We start from the raw sequence: 15,007 nt of genomic DNA, 5'->3' as shown, positions 1-15,007 counted from the left end.
TTTATGCGTGTTGATTTTATATCCTGCCACTTTGCTGAATTCATTTATTAGCTCTAGTAGTTTCTTTGTAGACCCTTTTGTGTCTTCTAGGTATAGGATCATATCATCTGCAAATAGTGATAATTAAGTTCTTCTTTTCCTATCTTAATGCCTTCAATTTCTTTTGTCTGTCTAATTGCTCTGGCCAGTATTTCGAGAACTATATTGAATAGAAGTGGTGAGAGAGGGCATCCCTGTCTTGTTCCAGATTTTAGAGGGAATGCCTTCAGTTTTTCTCCACTTAGAATGATGCTAGCCTGAGGCTTAGCATATATAGCTTTTACAATGTTGAGGTAAGTTCCTGTTATCCCTAGTTTTTCTAGTGTTTTGAACATGAAGGGATGCTGTACTTTGTCGAATGCTTTTTCTGTGTCTATCGAGATGATCATATGGTTCTTATCTTTAAGTCTATTGATGTGGTGAATAACGTTTATTGATTTCCGTATATTGAACCAGCCTTGCATCCCAGGGATGAATCCTACTTGATCATGGTGCACGATCTTTTTGATATGTTTTTGTATCCGATTTGCCAGAATTTTATTGAGGATTTTTGCATCTAAATTCATTAGGGATATTGGTCTGTAGTTTTCTTTCTTTGAGGTGTCTTTATCTGGTTTGGGAATCAGGGTGATATTGGCCTCATAGAATGAATTTGGAAGTTCTCCCTCTTTTTCTATCTCCTGAAATAGATTGTGAAGTATTGGTATTAGTTCTTCTTTAAAGTTCTTGTAAAACTCTGCTGTATATCTATCCGGTCCTGAGCTTTTCTTGGTTGGTAGTCTTTTGATGGCTTCTTCTATTTCCTCACTTGATATTGGTCTGTTTAGGTTGTTTATATCTTCCTGACTCAATCTGGGTAGTTCATAAGTCTTAAGGAATTTATCAATGCCTTCACTATCTTCTATTTTATTAGAGTATAGGATTTTAAAATAATTTCTAGTTATCTTCTGTATTTCTGAATTGTCTGTTTTGATGTTGCCTTTTTCATCCCGTAAGCTAGTAATTTGGGTTCTCTCTGTTCTTCTCTTTGTTAGCGTGGCTAATGGTCTATCAATCTTATTTATTTTTTCAAAGAACCAACTTTTAGTTTTGTCAATTTTTTCGATTGTTTCTTTTGTTTCGATTTCATTGATTTCAGCTCTGATTTTAATTATTTCTTGCCTTCTACTGTATTTGCTGCTGATTTGTTCTTCTTTTTCTAAGGCTTCGAGGTGTAGTGTGAGGTCATTTATTTGTTGGCTTTTCCTTCTTTTAAGGAATGAACTCCATGAAATGAATTTTCCTCTTAGTACTGCTTTCATAGTGTCCCAGAGATTTCGATATGTTGTGTCTGAGTTTTCATTTACCTCTAAGAATTTTTTAATTTCCTCTTTGATGTCTTCTGTAACCCTTTGTTCATTCAGTAGCATATTGTTTAATCTCCATGTGATGTAGGATTTTTCCTTTCTCATTTTATTATTGATTTCCAATTTCATTCCATTATGATCAGATAAAATGCATGGTAGTATCTCAACTCCTTTGTAATTGCTCAGATTTGCCCTGTGACATAATATATGGTCTATTTTTGAAAAGGATCCATGTGCTGCTGAGAAGGAAGTGTATCTGCTTGATGTTGGGTGGTATATTCTGTATATATCAATTAAGTCTAAATTATTAGTTGTATTATTGAGCTCTATGGTTTCTTTATTCAACTTTTGTTTGGAAGATCTGTCCAGTGGTGAGAGAGGTGTGTTAAAATCTCCCATGATTATTGTGTTGTGGTCTATTTGACTCTTGAACTTGAGAAGAGTTTGTTTGATGAACGTAGCTGCACCATTGTTTGGGGCATATATATTAATGATCGTCAAGTCTTGTTGGTGTATGGTTCCCTTGAGCACTGTGTAGTGTCCTTGTTTATCCCTTTTGATTAACGTTGGCTTGATGTCTATTTTATTTGATACAAGTATGGACACCCCTGCTTGCTTCTGGGGTCCGTATGAGTGATATGATTTTTCCCAACCTTTCACCTTCAGTCTGTGTATGTCTTTTCCTCAGATGAGTCTCCTGTAGGCAGCATATTGTTGGATCTTTTTTTAATCCATTCTACTAGCCTATGTCTTTTGATTGGTGCATTTAAGCCATTAACATTTAGGGTTACTATTGAGATATGGTTTGTATTTCCAGCCATATTTGATTATGTATGTTACTGAACATGATTTGTTTTTCCTCTATGCTTAGTTTTTCCTTTACTGTACTACCTCCCGCTGTTGGTTTTCTTTGTTATTTTTCATTTCCTCTTTCTGTAATGTTTTGCCCAGGATGTTTTGAAGAGCTGGTTTTCTAGCTGCAAGTTCTTTTAACTTTTGTTTATCGTGGAAGATTTTTATTTCATCTTCAATCCTGAAGCTTAATTTCGCTGGATACATGATTCTTGGTTGGAACCCTTTTTCTTTCAGTGTTTGAAATATGTTGTTCCAGGATCTTCTAACTTTCAGAGTCTGTGTTGAAAGATCAGCAGTTATCCCGATTGGTTACCCCTAAATGTAATCTGCTTCCTCTCTCTTGTGGCTTTTAAGATTCTCTCCTTATTCTGTATGTTGGGCATCTTCATTATTATGTTTCTTGGTGTGGATCTCTTATGATTTTGTACATTCAGTGTCCTGTAGGCTTCTAGTATTTGGATTTCTTTTTCATTCTTTAAGTCTGGGAAGTTTTCTAGTATTATTTCATTGAATAGTTGCTCATTCCCTTGGTTTGGACCTCTATACCCTCTTGTATCCCAATAACTCTTAGGTTTGGTTTCTTTATGTTATCCCATAATTCTTGGATGTTCTGCTCATGATTTCTTAACATTCTCGCTGAGCTGTCTATGTTCTTTTCAAGTTGAAAAACTTTGTCTTCGTTGTCTGAAGCTCTATCTTCTAAGTGTTCTACTCTGCTGGTAATACTCTCATTTGAGTTTTTAATTTGGTTTATTGTTTCCTGCATTTCCAGGATTTCTGTTTGTTTGTTTTTTATATCCTCTATCTCCCTGTATAGTTGATCTTTTGCTTCCTGGATTTGTTTATGTAATTCATTGTCAAAGTGATTTTTCATTGTCTGAATTTGCTATCTAATGTCTTCCTTGAGATTCTAGATCATCTGAAGCATGTATATCCTGAACTCTTTGTCTGACATTCCATCAGCTGCAGATATTACCTCATCTAATGTTGAATTAACCTGTATTGTTTGTGGTCCTTTTTTTCCTTGTCTTTTCATACTGCTCATGATTCTTTCTAGCTTTGTGAAACTGTTGTGTTAATGTTTTTCCCCTTATATATTTGTATTGTTCTTGTATAGCTCCAAAATCCCTCTTTTGCGGAGAAAGAAAATGTTAACAGTTCCCAATATCAACAGTACATTATCTAAGCACAAGTTTTCATTATTAATACATTTATAGTTAGATTCTAAGTCTATAGATATTGGTTTTAATTATTACTTAAGAATATATTCATTAGTTTCATAAAAGGCGTACCATATCTGGTGGCATATAGAAAACTTAATTTCAGATGAAGGATGTTATACTTAGAGGGAAAGGAGTGAGGGTATGAGGTTAAACTAACTTAGCACCTTTGGAGAACTCTAACCAATAGACTGGTAATTTATGGAAGAATGTATAGACTTCAACCTCCTATCTATATTTAGATAGTTACCCTATGTATAGATAGCAAAAATTAGGAGATTGAAAGTGGGATAGAGAGAATATGAATGAAAAAAAGAAAAAGATAACAAGAAAGAAAAGAGAAATAAGAGAAGGAAAAGGAAAGTAAGATAGAAATAAAGAAAAAAAAATGGGGGGAAGGTAGGGTATATGCAATTCCTCTATATTATATTACTTGGTAATTCGGTTGTTCATGCACAGTTCTTGGTTTCACATATGTTGAAGTTGTGGAAGAGAGACAAGAAAAGAGAGAAAGAAAGAAAGAAAAAAAGTCTCTCAGAACACTGTTTTCCTTGCTTCCAGTAGGTGGCGTTGTCTATTCCTAGCTTGAGCCTCTGTATTCAGGGTGGAGGGTATAGCCAGTGTGAAAGGAAATGAGCTTCCACCTGTGTCTTCCCTACTCTAGTCTCTGAGGTAGAAACCAGGTGCCTGTACAGTTGTTGTTTTGCATTGATAGCTACAACCCCCAAAAGCTTGTGGGAAATATTTTGAGTTATCGCAGCTAAGGGTGGGGGAGTTGGAAACTGGGTACCTGGATCAGCCGCAGAACCGTGCTGGTAGCCACACCCCCTTTGATGGGTTTTAAGGGTTGATGGGGTTCCTCCAGACTAGCACACGGGGCGGAGCTGGATTTCCTCCTCTGGTGTGGCTTGGCGCGCGCCGGGCGTCTTCCAAGTGGTTTTCTTACTGTTGAGTTCCTTATGTATTTTTGTTACTGACCCTTTATCAAAATTATGGTTTATACACATTTTCCCACACTTTCTAAGTTGTCTCCTTGCTCTATTAATTATTTCTCTCTGCAGAAGTTTTTTAGTTTGATGTAATTCCATTTGTCTGGTTGTTGTTGTTGTTGCTGTTGCCTGTGATTTTGGGGTCACATATAAGAAATCATTTTTCCCAGACCAGTGTCCTGGAGCTTTTCCCCAGTTTTCTTCAAGTAGTTTTTACCATTTCAGATCTTAATTCATTTTGAATTGATTTTTGTATATAATGTGAGATAAGGACCTAATTTCATTCTTCTGCATGTGGATATGCAGTTTTCTCGATACCATTTTTAGATACATTATAATTATACATAATAGTGGGATTTGTTGTCAAATATTCATACAAGCACATAACAGTTTGGTCAGTTTCATCCTCCTGTACCTCCCTTTCCCTTCCCCTGGTCCCTCCTGTACTCTTCTAATCTTCCTTCTATTTTCATGAGATTTCCCACACTCTTTTTTTTCTTTTATTCCTTTTTTTTTTATCTCTAGCTTCCACAAAAGAGAGAAAATATGAGACCATTGACTTTCTGAGTATGGCTTATTTAACTAATACTCTCAAGTTCCATACGCTTTCTGACAAAAGTACATAATTGTTGAGAGCCACAGCCGAAGGGGCCCCAGCAAACTTCCAGCTGCCAGCAAACTTCTAGCTGCCGGCTGATGATTGGTTCACAGCGGCCCCAGCAACATCTAGCTGATTGGCTCTTCTGCAGTGATGCTCATTGGGCTGTTTCCCTGCCCTTTCAGACCACGGAGCTGCTCATTGGGGGACTTTTTTGGCTCCGCCCATGTGACCCAGCCAATCGGCCTCAAGAGCAGGAGGATTGTGGGAGGTGGAGAGAGGCTTGTGTGGGAGAGAGAGGCTTGTGGGAAGCCGGTGGTGGCAGTTGGGGCTCTGAGGGTTTTTCCTGAGAGGCTGTTTTGTTTGGCGTGTGTGGTTCTAAAATTAAAGTTAGTTTCTTTTGACAAGTGGCTCCTGATTGTGCCCAGCCAGACTGCGGCATTTGGTGGGCCGCACGGGGAACGACTAAGGGTAAGTGAGAAGGTAAACTGTTCGCCTCTGAGGGCAGGGCGAGAAGATGGGTAGCCATTTTAAGATTCTTCTTTTGTTATTTTGTTTTAAGTTGCCTGTCCCTGGAGATGTGTAAGATGGAAGAAAAACCGCTCACATCTGAGGAACAGATAGGGAGAAAGGACGGATGGACATTTCAGGAGGCTATTATAATGATTTTGTGTTGTTCCAATTTTTATTTCATTCTATCTCGGTTTTGTTTGGTGTTATCTTGTTGGGTTGTATTATAGTAGAAATATGGGATCAGAAATTAGTAAAAAACAAACTGAAAGAGTGTTAAGTAAATTGTTAGAGGAAGGAGGCATCTCAGTAAAATCAAGAACAGTCAGGGCATATGTTGATACAATACAAAAATGTGGCCCATGGCTTTTTAAGGAGGAGTTGTTAAATTTATCACAATGGAACCATCATGGTGAAGATTTAAAAAGAATAGAAAAGAAAAGCCCAGGGACTCTGCCAGTTGGCACATTGCCATTGTGGACGTTGGTATCTTGTTTGCTTAGTCCAAAGCCTTCAGTTCAGACAAAGGTAGAGGAAGGAGAAGACATATTGATTCAAGTAAAATAAAAGGTCTCTCAAGTTAGTCAGAAAGAGGAAAAAATTCAAGTAAAAGAGAAGGTCTCTTGAACTAGTCAGACAGAGGAAAAAATTCAAGTAAAAGAGAAGGCCTCTCAAGCTAGTCAGACAGAGAAAGAAAGTGTAAAGCAGAAAAAGCCATCGGGGGAAAGTTACAACAGGAGACTGCTACTAACACCTTTCTATCACCAGAGGGTGTAAGTGTCCAACCAACAGCACCACCTCTACAGGAGACTGCTACTAATACCTTTCTATCACCAGAGGACGTAAGTGTCCAACTAACAAGGCCACCTCCATATGCTGGGAGGTCCCCAACCCCCGCAGTTGATAGTTGGGATCCTGAGACAAGATCTCAAATATTAACATGCCCTGTATTTGAGGCAGGAGGGCAGCGAATTCACTATGTTTTAAATTTCAAAACAGTGAAGCAGCTTAAAGAGGCTGTAACAACCTATGGTCCTCAAGCACCCTTCACTGTAAGCATGGTCGAATCCATTAACAACTTGAACATGACGCCAGCAGATTGGGCTAATATGTGTAAAGCTGTGCTAAATGGAGGACAATACCTGTTATGGAAGGTTGCCAATGAGGAATTTTGCAAAGAGACAGCTAGGCGAAATGCAGCAGCTGGTTATCCTCAGAGAAATCTAGATATGTTGTTAGGAAAGGGACCTTATGAGGATCAGCAGCAACAAATTGCATATGATCCTGGTGTATATGCACAAATTGCTGTAGATGCAATTAAGGCATGGAAGACTTTACAAGGACATGGAGGTTTACAAGGTCAATTATCTAAGGTAATACAAGGAGCTAATGAACGTTATGCTGAATTTGTAAATAGGCTTATTCAAACAGCTACCAGAGTTTTTGGGAATACAGAACAAGCAATGCCATTACTAAAACAACTGGCTTATGAGCAAGCGAATCGTTGGTGCAGAGATATCATTAGACCATGGAAACATGAAGATTTAAACACATATATTAAATTATGTAGAGACATTAATGAACAAGAGCAAGTCGTGGCAGCTGCAGTAAAACAGGCTTTAGATGCCAGGCCAAGAACATGCTACAATTGTGAACAAACAGGACATTTTAAAAGGAATTGCCCCATAGGAGGAGGGTTTAACAAAACTAGGTATCAAAGGAGTAGAATACCAGGTATTTGCCCACGATGCCGTAGAGGGAGACATTGGGCTAATGAATGCCATTCTCAAACCACCATAGAGGGTACTCCATTATCAAAAAATGAACAAGGACCAGGTGTTTATCCACGATATCATGGAGAAAGGCATCAGGCTCCGTTGCCAAAAAATGGACAGGGGGGCCCAATGCTCCAGGGCCCAAAACCACAAATATACGGAGCACTGGAGGAACCCAGCAACCCCATCAGGGTAGTGCCCAGGACACATTGTCCATCAGATCCCTCATCAGACAAACCAGAGGGAGCGCAAGGTTGGACATCTGCGCCTCCGCCAGAGCAGTACTAACTCCAGAGATGGGAGTTCAAATCATTCCCACAGGGGTAAAAGGACCTCTTCCCAAAGGAACAGTAGGCTTATTGGGACGCAGCTCTTCTACTCTAAAAGGACCTATGATAAGTCCTGGGGTAATTGATCCCGATTATGAAGGTGAAATAAAAATTATAGCCAGTTCTCCAAAGGGTGTATCAGTAATTTCACCAGGAGATAGAATAGCACAGTTACTAATAATACCCAGCCTACATGATAAGTTTTCCAGTCGTACTGTAGAAAGAGGTTCCAAGGGATTAGGCTTCACAGGTGTAGATTGGGCTATGCTTTCTTTAAATTTAGATTCTTGCCCCATGCTAAAACTAAATATTCACGGACATGAATTTAATGGGCTACTGGATACAGGTGCAGACCTTAGCATCATCTCTCGTCAAGAATGGCCAAAACATTGGCCATTACAACAAGCCACTCAAACGCTTCAAGGCCTAGGAGTGGCGACTAATCCCCATAGAAGTGCAATGGTATTAGATTGGAAGGATCCTGAAGGATGTGAAGGAACTATACAGCCATATGTATTGGATCATCTTCCCGTAAATTTATGGGGATGAGATGTCCTAGATCAATTAGGTTTGACATTAACAAATAACATCAACCAAAATGCACCCACTATTATGACTAGACAAGGTTTTAGGAAAGGAAAAAGATTAAAAAACAAGAACAAGGTATAGCAGCACCAATACAAATAGATCAAGGAACAGACAGACATGGGTTGGATTTTCAGAAAGGGCCACTGAGACAATAAAAATTACTTGGAAATCAGAAAGACCAGTATGGGTTCCTCAGTGGCCCCTGACTAAAGAAAAGATACAAGCAGCCCATGACCTGGTCAAACAACAATTAGCGGAAGGACATATACAACCTTCTGTATCTCCCCATAATACTCCCATTTTTGTCATCAAAAAGAAATCTGGTAAATGGAGATTACTGCAAGATTTAAGAGCCATTAATAATGAAATGGTTATTATGGGACCTGCTCAATCGGGGATTCCTCAATTGTCTGCTTTGGGACTAAAAATGATAATTCTTTACAAAAGTACATAATTTTATTCTTTTAATGATGGAATAAAACTTTATTGTGTGTGTGTATATGAATGTATGTATGTGTGTATATCCATTCATCTACTGAAGGACACCTAGGCTGGTTCCATAATTAGGCTATTATAAACATAGGTATGCATGTATCACTATATATAGTATGCTGACTTTAAGTCTTTGGGATTAATACCAAGGAGAGGTATAGCTGGGTCATATAGTGGTTCCATTCTTAGTCTTTTGAGAAACCTCCATACTGATTTCAATAGTGGTCACACTAACAATCTTACTAACTTCCTTTTCCTCCCACATCTTCACCCCAGCATTTTATATTATTTGTATTCTTGATGACTGGCATTCTAAGTAGAGTGAGGTGAAATCTCAGTGTAGTTTTGATTTGCATTTCCCTGATCACTAAATATGTTGAACATCTTTTTATATATTTTCTGGCCATTTGTATTTCTTCTTTTGAGAAGTATCTGTTTAGTTCATTGGCCCATTTATTGATTGGGTTGTTGTTTTTTTGTTTTAGATTTTTGGGTTTTTTTGGTAGTGATTTTTTTTTTAGTTCTTTATGTATTCAGAATGTTGATTCTCTGCCAGAATATTAGCAAAGATTTTTCTTTCATTCCATAGCTTCTACTTTTACACTCTTATTTCCTTTACTGTGCAGAAGCTTTTTAATTTGATGCCATTCCATTTATTAATTCTTGGTACTACTCCCTAGCTTTAGGAATCCTGTTGAGGAAGTCATTGCCTGCATCTGTGTGTTGGAGTGTTGACCTTGTTTTTTCCTAGCATTTCCTCTGAAATCACTGGTCCATTTTGAGTTGACTTTTGTACAGGATGACACAGTGATCTAGTTTCATTCTTCTACATATGGATATCCAATTTTCCCAGCATCATTTGTTAGAAAGACTGTCTTTTGAGTATAGCCATGCCAGACTGGGAGCCCCTGTCCACCCGCCCCATCCAGTACACAGGTCCTTTGACTTGTTCCAACAATCTATTAAAACATGGTGGATTACTATGAAGTTTTAGGCATGCAGAGACAAGCCTCACCTGAGGATATCAAAAAGGCATATTGGAAACTGGCACTCAAGTGGCATCAAGATGAAAATCCTGAGAATAAAGTAGAAGCAGAGAAAAAATTCAAACAAGTAGCTGAGGCATATGAGGTGTTATCAGATGCTAAAAAACAGGACATCTATGACAAGTATGGCAAAGAAGGCTTAAATGGTGGAAGTGGAGGTGGAAGTCATTTTGACAGTCCATTTGAATTTGGCTTCACATCCCGGAACCCAGATGATGTCTTCAGGGAATTTTTTGTGGAAAGGACCCATTTTCATTCAACTTCTTTGAAGACTCATTTGAAGACTTTTTTGGGAACTGAAGGGATCCCCAAGGAAGCAGAAACCAAGATGCGGGCTCACTTTTCTCTGCTTTCAGTGGATTTCCATCATTTGGAGGTGAATTTTCTTCATTTGGTACAGGATTTACTTCATTTGGGTCACTAGGTCACAGTGGCCTTACTTCATTCTCTTTTACATCATTTGGTAGCAGTAGGATGGGTAACTTCATATCTATATCGCTTTTACCAAAATAGTAATCACTATGAAAAGAATTGTGGAAAATGGTCAAGAAAGAGTAGTAGTTGAAGAAGATGGCCAGTTAAAGTCCTTAATGATAAATGGAAGGAGCAGCTGCTACACTTGGATATCAAGTAATTCAAGCACCATTTGAGGATTAACAGGAACATTTTTTTGAAGATTTCAGACAAACTTGACTTCAGTAAAATTCTACCTAATCTAAATTATTTATAAACAGCTCATCAGAGCCCCTATTTGTCATAGACTTTTGGGTTTATTATTAGGATCACACAGTAGGACATTTGTTTTTTGTCTTTAAAATTGTAATATTTGTATGCAGTTTGCTTTTTTATTAAACATAATCCAAGGTGAGCCTTGACTTTGAATAGTGCTAGGACAAGATAGTATCCTAACACCAGCATGGATATGCTTTCCATTGTGTTTGACATGTGAGCCAAGTAGTAGTGTCAGCCTGCTGTGAGCTAACATTGCCAGGATGAGTCTCCTATAGAAATAATTTGGATTTTTTCCCCAGTATTTAGTAATGAAAGATATTAATACATTAATGGTAATACATTTCTGGTTTAATATAAATTTAGGTATGTTTTCTAGTTGCGCATGAATGCTGGCAACTTAGTAAAGTTTAAAGTAATGTTAAGCTTAGGCTTAAAAAAGCTGGTAAACTGGATCTTTGTCATTTGCTTTAAAAAAAAAGAAATGTGAATGTGTTGGTGCATTTTTTCCTGGGGGAGAAAAAAGGCTGTCTTTTCTCCAATATGTTTTTGGCACCTTGTCAAGGATCATATAACTGTACATGTGTGCATTTATCTCTGTGTTTTCTATTCCATTGGTCTATGTGTCTGTTTTTAATGTCAGTACCATGCAGTTTTTGGTACTAATGCTCTGTAGTATAATTTAAAACTGTGTATTGTGACGCCTGTTGCATTTCTTTCTTTTTTCTTTTTCTTCTTCTTCTTCTTTTTTTTTTTTTGGTACCAGAGATTGAACTCAGGGGCACCTGACCACTGAGCCATATCCCAGCCCTATTTTATATTTTATTTAGAGACAGGATCTCACTGAGTTGCTTAGTGCCTCACTGTTACTGAGGCTGGCTTTGAACTCGTGATCCTCCTTCCTTAGCCTCCCAAACCATTGGGAGTACAGGCCTGTGCCACTGTGCCCAGCTAGCATTTATTTTTTTTCCTTAGAATTGCTTTGACTATTCTTCATCTTTTATTGTTCCATATGAATTTTAGCTCAGTGTTTTCTAGTTCTGTGAAGAATGTCATTGGTATTTTGGTGGGGTTACATTGAATCTGTAGACTACTTTTGGCTATATGGTCATTTTAACAATATTAATTCTACCTATCCATGAATATGGGAGGTCTTTCTATCTTTTAGTGTCTTCTTTAATTTTTTTCTTCAGTGTTCAATAACTTTCATTAGGTATTTATTTTTGAGACTATTGCAAATGGAGATGTTTTCCTTATTTCTTTTTTAGAAGATTCATTATTGTAATATAGGAAAGCAGTTGATTTTTGTATCATGATTTTGTATCCTGCTACTTTGCTGAATTTATTTATTAGCTATAGCTGTCTTATGGTGGAGATTTTTGGATCCTGTGAATATAGGATCATATCATCTGCAAACATTTGACTTGTTTCTTTCCTACTTATGTCCCTTTTATTTCCCTTTTTTGCCTAATTGCTCTGGCTAAAATTTCAAGTACTATATTGAATAGAAGTGGTAAGAATGGACATCCTTGTCTTTTTCCTGATTTTATAGAAAATTATTTCAGTTTTTCTCAATAAGTATGATTCTGGCTTTGGGTTTGTCTTATAAAACCTTTATGATGTTGAGGTAAATTCTTCTATTCCTAGTTTCTTCGTTGTTCTTCATCATGAATGGGTGCTGAGTTTTATCTAACACTTTTGCAGCATCTATTGAGATGATTATGTGATTTTGTTCTTAATTCTATTCTTTCCTTTCACATAGTATGTTCTTGGCACCTTTGTCAGAAATCACTGGGCCATGATGCATGTATGTTGGGGGTGGAGGGACAGTGCTCTACAATTTTATCAGATGTGCAGGTTTGTGGATCCAACACCACCACCAAGATACAGACCATCACTACATTTATCCCTTGTGTTGTCCTCTTATAACCAAAGTCTGTTTCCTTACATTTCTTTCCTCACTGCCTCAAACCCTAACTCATGGCAAAATTTCTGTAATATTATTTCAAGAACAAGTCAATTCATACAGCATGCAACATTTTGTGATTGGCTACTTTTTTTCATTTAGCACAATTCCCATGAGATTTGTCCAAGTCTCCGAATTATTAATATTAGTTTCTTTTTGTTTATGGGTAGTATGTGATAGTATGGATATACTTAAGTTTTGTATAATCATTCACTAACTTGAGGACAATTGTTTCTATTTATAAGCTGTTACAAATAAAACTATTATGAATATTTATATACAGATTTGTATGTGAATGCAAGTTTTTATTTCACTGGGATAAATGTCCATGAATGCAGTTGTTGGGTTATGGTAATTACATGGCCAGTTTAATAAGAAACTGCCAGACTTTTTCAGAGGTGATACCATTTTACATTTTTGCCAGGAATATACGATCCAGAGTTTCTGCATCCTTGCCAATTTTTGTTGTTGTTACTGTATTTTAATTATTCTGATAGATATAGAGTGACATAATTGTGGTCTAAATTTTTATTCTTTTATGGATAATGATGTTGAACATCTGATATCCTAATTTTCTAGTGGTATGTTCTTTTCATTAAAATGTGTTTTTCTTTTCTTTATTGTTGAATTTTGAGAGTTCTTTATATATTCTAGATTCTAGTTCTTTGTTGGATATGGTTTGCAAATATTTTCTCCCAATATTATCTGTAGCATCTTCTTACAAGGTCTTCCACAGTGTAAAACTTTATTTTTTTTTTTTTAACTTTGATGGTGTCCAACTTAGTAGCAACGTTCACTCTGATGTATCATATTTTTAGTTCAAGTCTAAGAACTCTTTGCTTTGCCCTAGATTTCAAAGATTTTCTCCTATATTTTTCTAAAAGTTTTATATTTTTACTTATGCATTCAAATCTGTTATCCATTTTTAGTTCATTTTTCTATATAGTGTGAGTTTAGGTTGAGATTTTGATATATTTTTTTTTTCCTGACCTATGGCCATCCAGCTCTTCAGTATCATTTGTTGAAATACGATTCTTTCATTGATTGTTTTTATACCTTTGTCAAAAATTATTTGGTCATAGTTATGTAAGTCTGTTTCTGAATTTTCTGTTCTGGTCCACTGATTTATGTGCCTGTCTTGATAACCATAAGTTATATGGTAAGCCTTAATACCCAGTAAAGTGATTCCCTCTCACTTTATTCTTTTCAAGGATTGTTTTAATATTCTAGGACTATGCCTTTCCATAAAAATTTTAAAATCAGCTGGCTTAATTATTCAAAAAAACTTTGTTGGAACTTTTATAGAACTTACATTAAACTTACAGATCAGTTTGGGGACAGTTGACAGCTTTATTGCATTGGATTGAAATCCATGAACACATCTCTCCATTTTCTTTTAATGTTTTTTAATATATATATTTTTAGTTGTTGATAGACCTTTATTTTATTTATTTATATGTGATGCTGAGAATTGAACCCAGTGCCTCACACATGCCAGGCAAGTGCCCTACCACTGAGCCCCAGCCCCAGCCCATTTGTTAAAATGTTCTTTTATTACTTCTAACAGTATTTTGTAATTTCAACATAAGAGCTTATACTTGTTTTCTTACATTTGTACCTAAATATGTAGTTTTCTTTAAAGTGATTATTGATGGTATTGTCTTTAATTTCAGTTTCTATATATTCCTTATTAATATAGAGAAATAGAATTGGTTTTTGAGTTTGGGTTTCAAAAAGTACAAGAAGTAACTTTTTACTACTGGTTGCCTAATTTCCTTTTCCTCCCCCACTCCTTTAGTTATTGATAGACATTTATTTATTTATTTATATGCAGTGCTGAGAATTGAACCCAGTGCCTCATACATGCTAAGCAAGAGCTCTGCCACTGAGCTACAATCCCAGCCTTCCTTTTTTTCTTTTTAAAATTTATCTTAAGGTGGTCTGTAGAATTTTCTTAGAGGTAGTTCTTATAAATTAATTGCTAGTAATACTGGCAGTAGAAATATTATTTAAAATTTATGTGCTGAGGCTAAGAGCTTGCCAGGCTAATGTTAAGAGCTGGGACTCAAACACAGGCTTGCACCGAGCACTTTCCAATATGACATACCATATCAGCATTTAAAAACAATTTTTTTTGACAGTACCAATGTAGTATGTTTTCAGACTAGGACTGAATCCCTAAAAATGACAACCTGGCTAGAATTATTAAGTGCTTCTTTACTTTTTTCCTGTCTCTATAGACAGTGTACAATTTTCTACTAACATTCAGTGCCTTGAGACAAATTGAGTTTTATTCCCTTTAATCCAATTCTTATAAAAATTCTTTATATTTGAAATTTAAAACATTCATAAGATTGATATTTATTTTATGCCCCCAACTAATATTTATGGAGCCAGGTATTATGCTAGGTCTGAATATACTGGGGTGAATAAGACATTATTCTTTAACTTGCTGATGGTCAAGTAAAGAAGACTAGTAGGTGATCAGATCATTGGAGTTAGGGGTAGGGTCATAAGCACTGGAA

The 15,007-nt window shown here is 36.6% G+C and overlaps 1 protein-coding gene and 1 pseudogene across 1 annotated transcript in view; both read left to right on the top strand.

Moving 5' to 3' along the window:
- Gdpd4 (glycerophosphodiester phosphodiesterase domain containing 4) overlaps positions 1 to 15,007 on the top strand; it is a 118,062-nt gene that overhangs the window by 87,641 nt on the left and 15,414 nt on the right. The window lies entirely within an intron of this gene.
- On the top strand, positions 9,711 to 10,421 carry LOC114098463 (dnaJ homolog subfamily B member 6-like; annotated as a pseudogene).

The sequence above is a fragment of the Marmota flaviventris genome, chromosome 9 (assembly GCF_047511675.1).
Source record: "Marmota flaviventris isolate mMarFla1 chromosome 9, mMarFla1.hap1, whole genome shotgun sequence".
Lineage (NCBI taxonomy): Eukaryota > Metazoa > Chordata > Mammalia > Rodentia > Sciuridae > Marmota > Marmota flaviventris.
This window is presented reverse-complemented; position numbering and strand designations above follow the sequence as displayed.